Raw genomic sequence first — 19,163 nt, forward strand, 5'->3', positions numbered from 1 at the left:
AAAAATTGTGAAGTTGAGAACTCAGAGTAGTCTATCGTATATGAACACATCTGTATTTTGTATTGTAATATGTCACTTTTTTATTCACTCAATCCAATATTTGTAACAATTAACAACATTTATAAATCGATGCCTTAGTTAAAATACATAAACCATTTTGAAAGTTGTAATTTTTCGTCAGTAAACTTATTTACTACCTGTGGGCTCGCCGAACTCCCCCCCCCCCCCCCCCCCCTCCCTTAGGCATCCAAGTTAGAAAAAAAGGCTTGGGCGCTCTAGGGTTAATACCTTTAATACCTTCAGCTGTTGACAGGCGTTGATATATATCAACGGGGACAGGTGAAAATGTGTGCCCCGACCGGGACTCGAACCCGGGATCTCCTGCTTACATGGCAGACGCTCTCTCCATCTGAGCCGCCGAGGGCATGGTGGATAGTGCGACTGCAGGGACTATCTCGCGCACGCCTCCCGCGAGACCCACATTGCCACCTTGTATGTCCACACACTACATTCGTAGTGTCCCCCCCCCCCCCCCCCAACGCACTCATTACTAGTGGAAGACATTCTTACCAAGTCCCGTAAGAGTTCGGGGAATATGTGTGCATCCGCACAATAGTCATGTTCGGCTCTTTGGAGACAATTTGCAGCCATTCGTAGTCTTCGTGTTCCCATGACAATTCCCCCTGTCACCGTGACATAATTGTTGGCGATTTGTTTGAAGAACATTCTGGACAATTCGAACGAATGAGTTGGCAACTCAGATCGCCTGACATGAATCCCATCGAACACTTGTGGGACATAATCGAGAGGTTAGTTCGTATACAAAAACCTGCTCCGCTAACACTTCCGCAATTCACGGCTGTAGAAAACAGGATGGCTCAATATTTCTGCACGAAAATTCCGGCGACTTTTTGAGTCCACGTCAGGTCGAGTTGCTGCCCCACGCCGGGCAAGTTCCTCAACGGTGTAGGAGGTATTCCACGACATTTTTTGCCGAGTTCAGTCTGAAAGCGATTCTACCGGCACTCTGCCAAGCGTCCGCAGCTCATGGTCGTGCGGTAGCGTTCTCGCTTCCCGCGCCCGGGTTCCCGGGTTCGATTCCCGGCGGGGTCAGGGATTTTCTCTGCCTCGTTATGACTGGGTGTTGTGTGGTGTCCTTAGGTTAGTTAGGTTTAAGTAGTTCTAAGTTCTAGGGGACTGATGACCGTAGATGTTAAGTCCCATAGTGCTCAGAACCATTTGAACTCTGCCAAGCACCTGTCAGTAGCAAAACAACCGTGTAGATACAGAAGTTAAGCGCCGCACCACGTATAATTTTTGGGGAATTTCCCTGGTCGACGCAAGGTGGATGCTGTGAGCGTTACGTAAGAGTCTGCCTGATCTCGCTAGTATTATTCCTCGTCAGGCTAAGTGAGCGAATGCCCCTGGATCGTGCAGCGGGACGCGGTGGGGGCGGAGCAGCTACGCCCCCCTGTGGCTACGCGGCCCGGCAGGTGGGGGCCGTGTAAATACCGGCGCGCGGCTCTCGCCTCGCTAGTCGGCGCACCGTGCACTCGACGCCGCTGACCACAGCCGCGCGCGACGGGCTCCAACCTACCAGCACAGCGGAGACCTGCAGGTACGGTAATTCGGCGGCTGCGCTGCGGGCAACGGCCGCTTAGCACACCTCTGTGCTTCTACATCTACATCTACACGATTACTCTGCAAGTCACATTTAAGTGCTTGGCAGAGGGTTCATCGAACCACAATCATACTATCTCTCTACCACTCCACTCCCGAACAGCGCGCGGGAAAAACGAACACCTAAACCTTTCTGTTCGAGCTCTGATTTCTCTTATTTTATTTTGATGATCATTCCTACCTCTGTAGGTTGGGCTCAACAAAATATTTTCGCATTCGAAAGAGAAAGCTGGTGACTGAAATTTCGTAGATAGATCTCGCCGCGACGAAAAACGTCTTTGCTTTAATGACTTCCATCCCAACTGGCGTATCATATCTGCCACACTCTCTCCCCTATTACGTGATAATACAAAACGAGCTGCCCTTTTTTGCATCCTTTCGATGTCCTCCGTCAATCCCACCTGGTAAGGATACCACACCGCGCAGCAATATTCTAACAGAGGACGGACGAGTGTAGTGCAAGCGGTCTCTTTAGTAGACTTGTTGCATCTTCTAAGTGTCCTGCCAATGAAACACAACCTTTGGCTCGCATTCCTCACAATATTATCTATGTGGTCTTTCCAACTGAAGTTGTTCGTAATTTTAACACTCAGGTACTTAGTTGAATTGACAGCCTTGAGAATTGTATTATTTATCGAGTAATCGAATTCCAACGGATTTCTTTTGGAACTCATGTGGATCACGTCACACTTTTCGTTATTTAGCGTCAACTGCCACCTGCCACACCATACACCAATCTTTTCTAAATCACTTTGCAACTAATACTGGTCTTAGCATGACCTTACTAGACGGTAAATTACAGCATCATCTGCGAACAACCTAAGAGAGCTGCTCAGATAGTCACCCAGGTCATTTATATAGATCAGGAACAGCAGACGTCCCATGACGCTTCCCTGGGGAACACCTGATATCACTTCAGTTTTACTCGACGATTTGCCGTCTATTACTGCAAACTGCGACCTTCCTGACAGGAAATCACGAATCCAGTCGCATAACTGAGACGATACCCCATAGGCCCGCAGCTTGATTAAAAGTCGCTTTTGAGGAACGGTGTCAAAAGCTTTCCGGAAATCCAGAAACACGGAATCAACTTGAGATCCCCTGTCGATAGAGGCTTGCTCAGGGATGGTCTTTACCATGCTCCACCGTTACCCACGTAATTTCTAACGGTTCTGAAGCCATCGGGGATAAATCGACAAGGAGCACAATGACCAGACTGGTATTCCTATTGTGGTCTTTAGTGTGAGGTAGGTCTCCACTCTATTGTAACCAGTGTAATCCTCTTCACCTCTACATAACTACTGCAGACTGCAGCCACTTTGTCCAGTTTCTGTATTGCAGCATTGTTCTCCCCCTACAACTTTTACCTCGCGCAATTTCCCTCTGTACCAAACTCACGATTTATTTATGTCTCAGGATGTGTGCTGCCAACCGATCCCCTCTCGTGGTCAGTTTACTTACTTTTTTACTTATTTTTTTTCCAAGTTGTCTCATCAGTTTCTTTTCCCTCTGTGCAGTGCTCCCTCATTAGTTACTCGATCTTCTCATCTAATCTTCAGCTTTAATCTGTAGCACAGTATTTCAATTTTCTTCTTCTCATCCGCAACGTTTACAGTTTAGTTTCACTTCCGTTCAACGCTACACTCACGACCAACACCTTCATAAAAGACTTCCTCATGTTTAAATGTTCAAATGTGTGTGAAATCTTATGGGACTTAACTGCTAAGATCATCAGTCCCTAAGCTTACACTACTTAACCTAAATTATCCTAAGGACAAACACACACCCCCATTCCCGAGGGAGGACTCGAACCTCCGCCGGGACCAGCCGCACAGTCCATGACTGCAGCGCCTTAGACCGCTCGGCTGCCCTCATGTTTAAATTTGTATTCAGTATTAACAAATTTCACTTTTTCAGGAACACTTTTATCGCTGTTGCAACTCTGCATTTTATGTCCTCTCCACTTTATCCCTCGTCACTTATTTTGCTGCCCAAATATGAAAAACCTTGTTTACGGCTTTTAGCGTCTGATTTAGTAATATTATCACCTCACCAAAGCATAATTTAATGGGGCTTCACTCAGTTACATTTGTATTAATTTCGTTAATGATTATTTTATAATTTCTTTTCGAGACACTATCCCTTCTATTCAGCTGTTAATGCAAGGTCTATTCCGTCTCCGACGGATTTATAGTGCCATTGGCAAAGGTACTTTCTTTTTGTTTCTTCTCCCTGAACGCCGGCCGCGATGACCAAGCGGTTCTAGGCGCTTCAGTCCGGAACCGCACGAGTACTACAGTCGCAGGTTCGAATCCTACCTCGGGCATGGATGTGTGTGATGTCTTTAGGTTAGTTAGGTTTAAGTAGTTCTAGGTGACTGATGACCTCAGATGTTAAGACCCATAGTGCTCAGAGCCATTTGAACCATTTTCTCCCTGGACTCTAATCACTTATCCAAGATTCCTTTCCTGTCTGCTCAGTGTATTGCAGATGTAAGAAGCAACTTATACGAGAGGAAGGCAGTAGATCATAGTGAGTCTCGATTGCAGCCCATCACTTGTGTAGCTCAATCTGAACACTCAGTAAGCAGCAAAGGAAACTAAGAAGAAATTTCGGAAAGGAAGTACAGTTCTGGGAGAGTCAGTTAAGACTTTGGAATTGGAGACGACATTGTGATCCGGTCAGAGATGGCTAAGAACGTGGAAGATCAGATAAACGAACCTCATATTGTCTTAAAGTGATATTGTGTTGGTTCAAAAGTTCGTAGTCTTTTTGTTTTGTTTGTTGGCTATTTTATTTGTAGCTCGCTGTTACTATTTGAGTTCACATATTGTTATCTTGTCATTCGGAGACAGTAAGCAGAGATTTGGACGCTAGAAAATGGAGTGCCAAGTGGAAAAATCGGAACATTTGTTACATATTCTTCTGTTTAGTTCAGTAGAGGGGTGACAGAAGCGGAATCAGCCAGAGACATTTGCGCCGTTGGGTTGGGGTGATTTGGGGGAAGAGACCAAACAACGAGGTCATCGGTCTCATCGGGTTAGAGAAGGAAGTCGGCCGTGCCCTGTCAGATGGACCATCCCAGCAATCGCCAGAAGGGATTTAGGGAAATAACGGAAAACCTAAATCAGGATGGCCGGACGCGAGATTGAACCGTCGTCCTCCCGAATGCAAGTCCAGTATGCGCTACCTCGCTCGGTCATTTGCGCCGTGTGTGGGGATAATGCCGTTGGAGAGCGGAATGGTTTTCTCTTTTTAAGAAGGATTGTTTTGACATTAGTGACTCTCCACGTTCAGGTAGACCTTCGAAGTTTAAAAATGAGATCGTTTAAACGCATTAATACATTACGATCCACGTCAATTCACTGGAGAACTGGCAAATGAACTGTAATCGTTCTACCACCATGCGACATGCATGCAATGGGGAAGGTTCAAAAGTCGACTCGTGTATGGTCACCGCATGCTCTAATCCAAAATCACAAAATTCGGAGGGTGGCTGCATGTACATTCCTGTTTGCTCATCATCAATCGGCTCGTAAACATACCGACCATTCCTGTCCCGCACCGTTAGGAGAAATGATATCTTTAGTATAACAAAAGGAAAAGAAAGGATGGTTGAGCCAAAACAAAGCAGCAATTCTCCATAAAAAGACCTCTGCACATCTACAGCTACATGCTATTCCGCAAGCCACCTAATGGCGTGTCGTCGAGGGTATTTTCGGTACCACGATCTGATCCCTCCAACCCTGTTCCACTCGCGAATAGCGCGCGGGAAGAACGATTTTCGGTAAGCCTCTGTATTGGTTCAAATTTCTCGAATTTACTCTCCGTGGTCATTACGCGAGATGTATGTCGGGGGAAGTAATATGTTGTCTGACTCCTCCTGAAGAGTGTTGTCCTTTCAATAGTAAATCTCCCCGTGATGCACAAAGCCTGTTTTGTAACGTCTGCTAGTGGAGTTTGTTTAGCATCTCAGTAACGCTCTCTCGCCAGCTAAACGATCCCGTGACGAAGCGCTCCGCTCTTCGTTGGATCTTATCTATCTCATCTATCAGTCCTACCTGGCAGGGATCCAAGATAGATGAACAGTACTCAAGAATCGGGGGAACAAGCGCCTTATAAGCCACTTCTTTCGTGGATGAGTTACATTTCCTTAAGATTATTCCGATGAATCTGAGTCTGGTGTCTGCTTCATATGGTCATTCCTTTTTAGGGCGCTCTGGATGGCTACGACTAGATATTTTACGGCAGACGCTGTCTCCAGCTGTTTTTCATCAACAGTGTAGTTGCACAGTAGTGGATTTCTTTTCCTATGTGTTACAAAAGATAATGTTATGCAACTTGTGAAACTTCCTGGCAGATTAAAACTGCGTGCCGGACCGAGACTGGAACTCGGAACCTTTGCCTTTCGCGAGCAAGTGCTCTACCAACTGAGCTATCCAACACGACTCACGATCCGTCCTCACAGCTCCAATTCTGCCAGTACACAAATTCATCCTGGTGCAACAGTGACGGTGTGGTGTACTACCAATTGCTTCCCCGAGGTGTAATTATCACTACTGACATTTATTGTCAACAGCTGAGACGACTTGCAAGAACAACGACCGAGGAGACTGAAGTGATGCTATTCGACGATAACGCCCGCACACATTCTGAGAAACTGACAAAAAGCACTATACGGGATTTAGGTTGGGAATTCATTCCCCACCCACCTTATTCAAGTGACCTTGCGCCCTCAGATTTTCACCTTTTCCACTGCCTGTCGAACAACCACCAAAGAACTTCCTTTCCGCACGAAAATGTGCATCGACGAGTTCTTCGCCTCAGAACCACGTGATTTCTAGTCGCAGACTGTTGTAAATAGTGAAGGAGAACATGTTATATTGATGACCACAGTTTCCGTTATGTGTATGTGTTTTTTTTATTAAATGTATGAAAAATCGCTACGAGCGTATGCACCAACTCAATATTAGGGGGACCGGAAAGAAATGTATTTTTTTTTTTCATTACATTCAAACGATGAATTGTTAACATGTGCCGGCCGCGGTGGCCGAGCGGCTATAGGCGCTTCAGTCCGGAGCCGCGCGACTGCTACGGTCGCAGGTTCGAATCCTGCCTCGGGCATGGATGTGTGTGATGTCCTTAGGTTTAAGTAGTTCTAAGTTCTAGGGGAGTGATGACCTCAGATGTTAAGTGCCATAGTGCTCAGAGCCATTTGAATCATTTGTTAACACGTTTTTATTTTTAATAAATAACGTAATCACCTTCATTAACGACCTTTTGGCATCTGGTATGCAAATTTGCAAAGCCAGACTGACATAAGTCAATGTATTTTGGAGCAAAAAATTTCCGGAGAAGGCATTTTGAACGTCATCCTAATTTTTCACAGTTTACGCCACTTGGCAAGAGATCGAAATAAATGGGAATCCGATGGTGCAGCATCGGGCGAGTATGGTGGGCGAGGCAACCCGTCCCACGCTAATTCATCATTTCCAGGGTTTGTCTGCTGCAGTGCTGTCTTGCATTGTCATGATGAAAAATAACGCCTTTTCTGTTGACTATCGCTGGGCAATTTTCAGTTAAAGATTGCTCGAAATGTATTCGCAGTTGCGAATACGAATAACCATGAACAAGGGAATCAGAGTGCAATTAAAATTTATGCTGAAGTGGGACTCGAAACCGGATATCCCGTTTTTCGCTAGCGGTCGCCTTAATCGCTTGTGCTATCCGTGCACGACTCACGGCATGCTTGTCTGAAGGAGCAATGCATCTTTCTTCTAAACAACACAGGCACTGCAACATTGTATTCATGTGCCAGTATTAGGCAGCGACTTTCAATTAAATGTGTCCTCCCTTGTACGAGTGTTACGCAATATCTGTACGAGTACAGGCTGTGACGCAGCAACGACAAAACATGGAAGTTTGGGTCTGGCATTGAGTCTTGCACGGACAGCCGAAGCGGTTAAGGCGGCCGCTCACGCGAAGCGAGAAATTCAGGTTCGAGTTCCGGTCAGGTACAAATTTTCCTTGTCGTCATTCCTTTATCGTATTTGTAACGGCGAATACATTTCACGTATTTCATAACGGCTGTAGTCGCCACATGGCATCATTGTTCTTACGAACACTGGTACTGCAATATAGAAATTAAAAACTGATTTACTCGACCCAGTTGTTCACAGTCAAGGGCAGAATTAACAGTTTGTCCAAGTTTCAGCACTTCAAAATGAACGACCCGGGGAATACTCTACCAAACATACCAAAACACCTTTTTGGCGTGTAAACGTGGCTTAGCTGTACTTTGTGGCGATTCGTTAGGAGAGAGACACTGATTTTTGCGTTTTGGATTATCATAGAGGACCGATTTTTCACATCCAGTGATCAAGCGATCAAACACGGCTTCTACATTCTGCCGCTGTAGCAATAAGTTGCACGTGGTGGATCGGTTTCCGCTGTTTGTCTTTAGCAGCGTGTTGCAAATGTTCTTGGATGGTCGACCAGGGCTGGTTCGTCTTCGTGATCGATACGAGTCGGAAAGATCAAACTCACCGGATCTGAACTTAAAAAACCACGTTTGACATTTTGAACGACTAATGCACTTGGGCAAGTATTGCGAGTGTTTTTGATAGCAACTGTTGCGTTAGTAACTTTGCGAAACGCAAAAATCAGTCGGTGCCGGATATGAACCTCTTTTTGTATTTGGCTGTCCGCTTTATCGTAAACTGAAAAAATTAATTACTTACTAGTAAACAGGTCCCTCCAGTCTTAAAACTGCCTTTGGCGTGCCTTTGAACTACACAATGAGCTGATAAATAACAAATGAGTATCTACGTGTGTAGAAACGACATTATATTCTGGTCCCCCTAACATTGGACCCACTTATTGCGTTCTAGTTTTGGTCTCCCTCCCACAGTTTTTACTCCACACCGTTTCTTTCGTTACCAAACTGACATTTCCTTCATGCCTCAGGGTGCTGGGATTGGTAAGGGGATAAAAATTGTAGAGGAAGAGTATGGTTTGAATTCAGTAAGCAAAACGGATGTAAGGTGTATTTGTGTGTATTTGTTATGATGATGTGAAAGCACTTTCGTAAGATAAACTGGGCTGGAGAGCTACATCAAACCTGTTTTCATAATGATGAATACAACAGCAACACATCCAATTGTTCGAGAACACCCCGTTTATCTTGTGCTCCAAACTGTATCGCAATTTTGCATTCTTCGCATAAACACACCAGTGTCAATCGTAAAAGATAGAATTCTAGGATCTACTAAGGATCACCCCCCATGAACCATGGACCTTGCCGTTGGTGGGGAGGCTTGCGTGCCTCAGCGATACAGATAGCCGTACCGTAGGTGCAACCACAACGGAGGGGTATCTGTTGAGAGGCCAGACAAACTTGTGGTTCCTGAAGAGGGGCAGCAGCCTTTTCAATAGTTGCAAGGGCAACAGTCAGGATGATTGACTGATCTGGCCTTGTAACAATACCCAAAACGGCCTTGCTGTGCTGGTACTGCGAACGGCTGAAAGCAAGGGGAAACTACGGCCGTAATTTTTCCCGGGGGCATGCAGCTTTACCGTATGATTAAATGATGATGGCGTCTTCTTGGGTAAAATATTCCGGAGGTAAAATAGTCCCCCATTCGGATCTCCGGGCGGAGACTACTCAAGAGGATGTCGATATCAGGAGAAAGAAAACTGGCGTTCTACGGATCGGAGCGTGGAATGTCAGATCACTTAATCGGGCAGGTAGGTTAGAAAATTTAAAAAGGGAAATGGATAGGTTAACGTTAGATATAGTGGGAATCAGTGAAGTTCGGTGGCAGGAGGAACAAGACTTCTGGTCAGATGACTATAGGGTTATAAACACAAAATCAAATTGGGGTAATGCAGGAATAGGTTTAATAATGAATAGGAAAATAGGAATGCGGGTAAGCTACTACAAACAGCATAGTGAACGCATTATTGTGGCCAAGATAGACATGGAGCCCACACCTACTACAGTAGTACAAGTTTATATGCCAACTAGCTCTGCAAATGACGAAGAAATTGAAGAAATGTATGATGAAATAAAAGAAATTATTCAGATAGTGAAGGGTGACGAAAATTTAATAGTCATGGGTGACTGGAATTCGGTAGTAGGAAAAGGGAGAGAAAGAAACGTAGTAGGTGAATATGGATTGGGGCTAAGAAATGAAAGAGGAAGCCGCCTGGTAGAATTTTGCACAGAGCACAACTTAATCATAGCTAACACTTGGTTTAAGAATGATGAAAGAAGGTTGTATACATGGAAGAACCCTGGAGATACTAAAAGGTATCAGATAGATTATATAATGGTAAGACAGAGATTTAGGAACCAGGTTTTAAATTGTAAGACATTTCCAGGGGTAGATGTGGACTCTGACCACAATCTATTGGTAATGACCTATAGATTAAAACTGAAGAAACTGCAAAAAGGTGAGAACTTAAGGAGATGGGACCTGGATAAACTGAAAGAACCAGAGGTTGTACAGAGTTTCAGGGAGAGCATAAGGGAACAATTGACAGGAATGGTGGAAAGAAATACAGTAGAAGAAGAATGGGTAGCTTTGAGGGATGAAGTAGTGAAGGCAGCAGAGAATCAAGTAGGTAAAAAGACGAGGGCTAGTAGAAATCCTTGGGTAACAGAAGAAATTTTGAATTTAATTGATGAAAGGAGAAAATATAAAAATGCAGTAAATGAAGCAGGCAAAAAGGAATACAAACGTCTCAAAAATGAGATCGACAGGGGATCACTAGGGGCAAGATAGATACTGCCTACAGGAAAATTAAAGAGACCTTTGGAGAGAAGAGTACCACTTGTATGAACATCAAGAGCTGAGATGGAAAACCAGTTCTAAGCAAAGAAGGGAAAGCAGAAAGGTGGAAGGTGTATATAGAGGGTCTATACAAGGGCGATGTACTTGAGGACAATATTATGGAAATTGAAGAGGATGTAGATGAAAATGAAATGGGAGATGCGATACTGCGTGAAGAGTTTGACAGAGCACTGAAAGACCTGAGTCGAAACAAGGCCCCGGGAGTATACAACATTCCATTGGAACTACTGACGGCCTTGGGAGAGCCATTCCTGACAAAACTCTATCATCTGGTGAGCAAGATGTATGAAACAGGCGAAATACCCTCAGACTTCAAGAAGAATATAATAATTCCAATCCCAAAGAAAGCAGGTGTTGACAGATGTGAAAATTGCCGAACAATCAGTTTAATAAGCCATAGCTGCAAAATACTAACACGAATTCTTTACAAACGAAAGGAAAAAGTGGTTGAAGCCGACCTCGGGGAAAATCAGTTTCGATTCAGTAGAAATACTGGAACACGTGAGGCAATACTGACCTTACGACTTATCTTAGAAGAAAGATTAAGGAAAAGCAAACCTACGTTTCTAGCATTCGTAGACTTAGAGAAAGCTTTTGACAATGTTGACTGGAATACTCTCTTTCAAATTCTAAATGTGGCAGGGGTAAAATACAGGGAGCGAAAGGCTATTTACAGTTTGTACAGAAACCAGATGGCAGTTATAAGAGTCGAGGGACATGAAAGGGAAGCAGTGGTTGGGAAGGGACTAAGACAGGGTTGTAGCCTCTCCCCGATGTTAATCAATCTGTATATTGAGCAAGCAGTAAAGGAAACAAAAGAAAAATTCGGAGTAGGTATTAAAATCCATGGAGAACAAATAAAAACTTTGGGGTTCGCCGATGACATTGTAATTCTGTCAGAGACAGCAAAGGACTTGGAAGAGCAGTTGAATGGAATGGATAGCATCTTGAAAGGAGGATATAAGATGAACATCAACAAAAGCAAAACGAGGATAATGGAATGTAGTCGAATTAAGTCGGGTGATGCTGAGGGAATTAGATTAGGAAATGAGTTTTGCTATTTGGGGAGCAAAATAACTGATGATGGTCGAAGTAGAGAGGATATAAAATGTAGACTGGAAATGGCAAGGAAAGCGTTTCTGAAGAAGAGAAATTTGTTAACATCGAGTATAGATTTAAGTGTCAGGAAGTCATTTCTGAAAGTATTTGTATGGAGTGTAGCCATGTATGGAAGCGAAACATGGACGATAAATAGTTTGGACAAGAAGAGAATAGAAGCTTTCGAAATGTGGTGCTACAGAAGAATGCTGAAGATCAGATGGGTAGATCACATAACTAATGAGGAAGTATTGAATAGGATTGGGCAGAAGAGAAGTTTGTGGCACAGCTTGACCAGAAGAAGGGATCGGTTGGTAGGACAATTTCTGAGGCATCAAGGGATCACAAATTTAGTATTGGAGGGCAGCGTGGAGGGTAAAAATCGTAGAGGGAGACCAAGAGATGAATACACTAAGCAGATTCAGAAGGATGTGGGTTGCAGTAGGTACTGCGAGATGAAGAAGCTTGCACAGGATAGAGTAGCATGGAGAGCTGCATCAGACCAGTCTCAGGACTGAAGACCACAACAACAGCAACAACTAAGGATCAAAGCCGACACCTTTAGGTTTCTAGTCTGGCACTCAGACTTTGTTTCTATCCCTTTCTCAGTTTGTTATAATGTTGCGCAAATGACTTGCTTCTGACACTTGATTACTTAAATTTATTTTTCTATAAGAAACACCACTGATTGTCTCAGTTCGTTATTCCTTAAAATTTAGTATAATCGTTTGAGAATGTCTCGAGTTTTTACAATAAAAAAGAACTTTACTTTGTGATTTCTAAAATACCAGCTTTTATGTGAAAGGTTATTGCTAGACACGTTGTTTTAGTTATTTTAGTTGTTGGCAAAAGAAATAATAGTTATTATATTACGGATGTATTTTTCGTTGTGTTACACCTACAAATGTCAGTTTCTCCCTTAACAGGGTGGATGTAAATATTCATACGAAATCTATGGTTTAGAATACGTTCACAGTCATCACATGAGAAACATCATTTCCGCATCATATGCAGACCACACGTGAACCGTTTTTGTGTATTTTCCAACGAGGTTCACAAGATTTATCTACACAAATTAAACCATCAAATTTCGCACAGTTGTGTCAGCATTGTTTATTTTAGTTTATTTCAAGTAGTTTTAGACAATGGCACATACGCACATACGGCTAAGTCAAAATTCAGCAACACGTGGCGGAATTAAATAATGTTTACTTTATGTATAGATAATGAAAACAGTGAAATTTTTACAACTAATATTTGCACTTTTTTATTTTTACAAAAATAAGGACATTGAGAACCGTATCATCCAGAGTTAAGCTTCTCCATAAACTAACAAATTAAGGCAGCAACCAGTTGATAAATACAAACGTGATGTACCATTAAATTGCTGTTTTACATACTCCACTGAATTTATATGCATACTTAACAGATCTGATAGTTCAAAGAGCTTATAACTATCTGAAGTAACATGAAATTAACAATTTTGAGTTCTTCATGTAGTGTTTTCACCTTTTTGTTCTTATTCTTCACTCTCTGATAGACGTGGGGGACAACTTCGGCTCTACAGTAATGGCAACTTGAAGAGACTTTTCGTCTCCAAACGTAATGTGCGGGTGGTATCCATTGCAGTTCCCCGATCTGACCAACAAATATACTTGGTAGTGTACTTAAATCCCAATTCCACTATGTTGAAGAGACTAAAGATCAAAGGGAAGCCTTTCCAATCTAACAGGAAAATATGGCCATTGTCGAGAGTTGTGGCTATCCAGTAAAGCCCCTGTGATGCGTCTAAAAAGCAGAATGTATTTTCCGACGTTGAATCCTTTCGCATCAATGACAACATCAGTTTCTTTATGGTATTTTATTATTTTGGCCAAGTCTTTTGCATTCCACTGCCCAAGACTGTCGTTATCCTCACATTTAAGCGGTATTTTCAAGAGAGAGTATACAAATATAAGGGGAATCGCACACGCTCTGCAACCTTCCCGAATGACAACAGTCCGAAACAAGGAAGTCTACCAACAGATATCAAACATTTCCCAGTTGCAGTGATAGTTCCTGTAACTATTAACCACCAAATAAAACTTTTCGATCCGGAAATACCATGCACAGGGATCTTAAATTGTTATAAATTACTTACGAAATATTACAGTCCCGCCTATAGAGGCTATATTTATCTCAGGTGTATTAGGTAACTCACACGTCACGATTCATATTAGACTTAGTCTGATTTTCTTGTTCCGTAAACCACAAGTAGTGAAATACCGTGTGGTCTTTAGTACCACTTCTTTCCGCCACAGACGCGGTTCATAAAGGTGTCGAGACTTCCCAAGAGCCGAGATCCCTCTAAACGATCCTATATAACGGAAACTTTTTTTTAACGTTCTGGTCTTGAATACCTAACGTAAGCTAACTACTTTGCATTTATAGCTGTGAGCATCTGTTAAAATCCCAGATGACCTTCAGTTTAACCACTCCTCCCCCTCCGTAGCCCACGAAAGAATCGACACCTCTGTCCCTTTCCCTCTATATAACACTCTCCCACAAAAACTCCCTTCATCTGATTGCTCAGTTCCTACAACTTAATACCGTGAAGAGTTCCGTTTTCTTTCTAAAATTTACCGTCAGTCTTTTACTTAAAATCTTCAACGTAAAATGGTCTACTTAAAAAAATCATTTTCAACTATAGTTGTATAGGTTGTAAATTCACTGGGCTGAAGAGCGACAATGTACCTGCGTAGACGGAATAAAAGTGCTTTAATGTTTTCAAAGCTAAACGAAGGGAGATATGTTGCTACATTGAAACTTCTCTGAATTTTAAGTCACGAGTCACGATAAGAAATTTATATATATATATATATATATATATATATATATATATATATATATATATATATTCGGGATACGAAACGGTCTTCATATGTTCATACTTAACCGTTTTGCAGAAAATCAAATAATGTGCATTGCATAACGCACATGTTGTCCCACAAGCCATTAGAAGCCACAATTTTTTGTGGGTATAAACCATAGCTCATAATCTATCTGGTCTGAGTATATGACCATTGTTAACTTGCTTCTCGCAGTCTATCTGGTCTGAGTATATGACCATTGTTAACTTGCTTCTCGCTGGTTCTGACCACAACGAGGAATTTCTTCCTGATCCATAAGCCCGCAGAGCTATTGATCTTCACATAAAACACCGATTACCGGGCACTCAAGAAAAGTTATATTGTGTATTATACTACGTATCAGGACTGAGGCGGAGAACTAGAGATCTGACTGACATTAATATGTTGCGTAGTTCTGAATCAGTTTCTGCATCCTCCTATGAGTTTCCTGGTAGCCGAACAGTAGGAACATGTTTTCGCGAGGGCCTTTCACTTGATCAGCACATAGAGGAAAAATTGACAGCTGACAATCAACGTAAATAAATATGCAATCACCATAAATAGACGAAAGGGTCCGATATCCCTTTACTGCGGTCTCCACGATTAGTCACGGGATTGTCAGAAGCATGATGTATCTAGGAATTTCTACCCAGAGCGATTTAACATGCTACAGCCACATGGGTATCTGCGTGAAAGGAGGATGAACGTTTCAGAGTTATTGGAAGAATTTGAAGGAAGTGTCATTCTCACACGAAAAACGTTACTTATAAAACACTCATACTTAACTACTGTGCGACGGTCTGGTACCCGTACAAATTTGGATTTAACGGAGGAGATACCAAAAAATCGAAGAATGTCTGCACTTTTCGTAACTTGTTCGTTTATTCAGGGTGAGTGTCACAGAGATTCTCAACAAACTGCCGTCAGACGTCACGTGAAGGACATTTTAAAGTAATATTTTGTGACTGTTTGTAAGGTGTTATTTGGGCTAAACGTGTTCCGCTTTATTTAAAGCATTCTACTTGTTATTCAGGCCCTTCTTCCACAGTCGCAGATTTGCAAGCTTTAAGCGTATCTGCTACATGTAATTTCTGCACTACAACTTACGGAGGATGTGGAGGACAGATGCAGACATGTTGTCACTGCGGTATCAACGTCATGAACAAAAGACGCCCCACAAAACTGATCATTAACGTACAGATATCCTACAGATGCAATTCCTGAATGCTTCTCCTTTTTTAGTTTTCGTATTAAACAATTTATTACCTAGTTACTGTAGCAATCGATCGTTTCGGTGATCTGTTGTCACGACCCCTACACACTCTTCGCTTAAACTTACACTATTGTTGGACTTCCTGGATACACTGTACTCCATCGCCATCGATTTTCTTCTAAATTTACATTGCTTGTCTGAAGCTTTTTAATGTCCTGAACTGTTATTCGACCGGTCCTTTCACATGCTTTGTTACCTGTTCATTATTTGACTTCTACAATTACGTTTCTTATTTAAATTCCTTGGATCACTTCCATTATAGCAACATCGGGAGAGCAACTACCTAATACAGTTTATTCGTTCTCTTGACGTTTCTGTTTTCAAGTGCCCTTGATTGATTCATGCAACATGTTAAAACAAATAACATTTTATTTATTTTTTTACAAAAAGTTGCAAACATCTGTTTCCATACACATAACATCATTCTCCTTAATATTTATAATTCCAATGTAAACGCACTAGTGCACTTTAGAAAGGACAGTATTCTAAGTAATGCGAGCAACAAATTCGTTTTATATTTACTTCCTCTCTATAGATTTCTCTCTCCATCCACAGCCGAAGAAAAATTCTAATACCTTACTGTCTGTCATGTACGTAGTCTTCCACGGCCAGTGGACATCAGGCCACGTCAGTAAGAAACACAAATACTAAAATGCCGAGGTTTCGACCGTCTTTGCTGCCGTCACCTTCAGGGCGACTAACTGCTGGATGCTGATGATGGACTTCGCCTATATACTATCAGTTCGATAATCGCTTGACAGCCGAAATAAGGTATTATATAATGAAAGCCTATCATAAAAATCCAGCAGTTAATCGCCCTGAAGAGGACAAGATGATGGAAACGTGAGTATTTTAGTTGTTTCTGCGTTTCATAATGACACGCAATACGCAAAATAATTTAATTCAAATCTTGCAACCTTGTTGGCGAATGAAAGCGGTGGGTGCGGACAAACCATCAGCCAAGAACTGTTTGATTCATATAATGCGAGACGCGACGATATGAATGCGCAAGGGCTCTGTCATGCGCAACCTTGAAGCCAAAAGAGGGTGGCCCCTCCAGTTGCAGTAACAACTCATCTCGCAGGACGTCACCATACGTGAGCTCTCTACACAATTCGACAAGATATCGGACTCTATAAATCCGTTCTGGATCTTTCAGCCCTATGTATCCCCAGAGAAGCGACATCGACGACGTGTTCCGTATTCGTACACGAATTTTCGTCGTATCGAGAAAGTGTCGGCGCCATCGAATGTAGACTAACGTTCATCAGTGAACTGTGCGAATGACACTAATCGTGAGTTATCAGTTACGCTACAATAAAAGTGGAACTGTCAAAGATAATCACCTGTTTCAAGTAGTTTTCACTGATATTGATGAAAATACTACGAACCTTGTAAAGACAAATTCAACTCCACTTCAAGTACAAAACCAATGTACAGGGTGATTCAAAAAGAATACCACAACTTTAGGAATTTAAAACTCTGCAACGACAAAAGGCAGAGCTAAGCACTATCTGTCGGCGAATTAAGGGAGCTATAAAGTTTCATTTAGTTGTACATTTGTTCGCCATTTCAGCCAATAAAGTTTTTGGTCCCTTTTTCTTCGAAGGTGCTACTGTAACTGGACTACAGTATCTGGAGATGTTAGAGAATTGGCTGTTCCCTCAGCTCGAACAAGAAGCACAACAATTCATATTTCAGCAGGATGGAGCGCCACCACAATGGCACTTATCTGTCCGTAACTACCTGAACGTCAACTACCCGAGGCGATGGATCGGCCGCCAGGCAGCCCGTGACAGAGCACTTCATCACTGGCCTCCAAGAAGCCCTGATCTTACCCCCTGTGATTTTTTCTTACGGGGGTATGTTAAGGATATGGTGTTTCGGCCACCTCTCCCAGCCACCATTGATGATTTGAAACGAGAAATAACAGCAGCTATCCAAACTGTTACGCCTGATATGCTACAGAGAGTGTGGAACGAGTTGGAGTATCGGGTTGATATTGCTCGTGTGTCTGGAGGGGGCCATATTGAACATCTCTGAACTTGTTTTTGAATGAAAAAAAAACCTTTTCAAATACTCTTTGTAATGATGTATAACAGAAGGTTATATTATGTTTCTTTCATTAAATACACATTTTTAAAGTTGTGGTATTCTTTTTGAATCACCCTGTATGTAGAAATCCTTTGTGAGAATATTGTGGGATACTACCCGCTGAATGCAGGCTTTTAGTTCATCCACATTTCTTTGAGATGCAAGTTCATGAGAAACGCACTGAGGTGACAAAAGTCACCTAACATCGTGTCGGACTTCCTTTTCCCGGGCTTAGTGCCGCACTCCAAGTGGGATGGACCCATCAAGTCGTTGAAAATCCACTGCAGAAATAATGAGCCATCGTGCCTCTATAGCCGTCCACCATTGCGAAGGGGTTGCCGCTACAGGATTTTGTGCACGAACTGATCTCTCGATTACATCTCATCAGTTTTCGATGGGACTTATGTCGGGCGATCTAGGTGGCCAAATCATTCGCTCGAACTGTCCAGAATGTTCTTCAAGCCAATCACGAACAATGGTGACCCGGTGACATGGCGCATTGTCTTCCATAAAAATTCCATCGTTGTTTGGGAACATAAACTCTATGCAGATGATTTATAAGTAGCCCAACATCACCAGGATCCACCCCGTTGCATGTGAACACGGCCCACACCATTATGGAGTCAGCACAACCCGGCTCAGTGTCTTGTTGACGTCTTGGGACCATGGCTTCCTGGAGTCTGGGTCACACTCGAAACCTACGGTCAGCTCTTACCGACTGAAATCGGGATTTACCTGACCAGGCCACGGTTTTCCAGTCCTACAGGCTCCAACCCATATGGTCACGAGCCAAGGAGAGCCGCTACAGGCGATGTCGTCTGCTGCCATAGCACATTACCACCAAATTTCGCCACTCTGTCGTAACGGATACGTTCGCCGTACGTTCCACATTGATTTCTGCGGTTCTTTCACTCAATGTTGCTTTTCTGTTAGCAGTGAGACTCTACGAAAAAACGTCGCTGCTCTCGGTCGTTAAGTGAAGGCCGTCAGCCACTGCATTGACCGTGGTGAGAGGAAACGCTTGGAATATGGTGTTCTCAGCGCACTGTGGACGACAGAGTATTGAATTCTCTAAGGATATCCGAAATGGGATGTCCCTTGCTTATAGCTCCAACTAGCATTCCGCGTTGCAAGTCTGTTAATTCCCATTGTGTGGCCCTAATCACTTCGGAAACTGTTCCACATTTACCTTGCGTGTGCGATACTACCGCCGTCTGTGTAAGTGCGTATTGTCATCCCATTACTTTTGTCATCTCGGTGTATATGCAGAGTCAG

At 42.9% G+C, this 19,163-nt stretch overlaps 1 protein-coding gene across 3 annotated transcripts in view; it reads left to right on the forward strand.

Annotated features, from left to right (window-relative positions):
• The first annotated feature begins 1,540 nt into the window (after window positions 1-1,540).
• Window positions 1,541-19,163, forward strand: part of LOC126418647 (fatty acyl-CoA reductase wat-like) — a 221,818-nt gene continuing 204,195 nt past the window's right edge. For 2 of the 3 annotated variants that reach the window (XM_050085515.1, XM_050085518.1), the window contains exon 1: window positions 1,541-1,618. The gene's annotated coding sequence lies outside the window, so the exon portion shown is untranslated. The remainder of the gene's footprint in view (window positions 1,619-19,163) is intronic. The other variant, XM_050085516.1, reaches the window with a different exon arrangement.

Source organism: Schistocerca serialis, chromosome 9, assembly GCF_023864345.2.
Source record: "Schistocerca serialis cubense isolate TAMUIC-IGC-003099 chromosome 9, iqSchSeri2.2, whole genome shotgun sequence".
NCBI classification, from domain to species: domain Eukaryota; kingdom Metazoa; phylum Arthropoda; class Insecta; order Orthoptera; family Acrididae; genus Schistocerca; species Schistocerca serialis.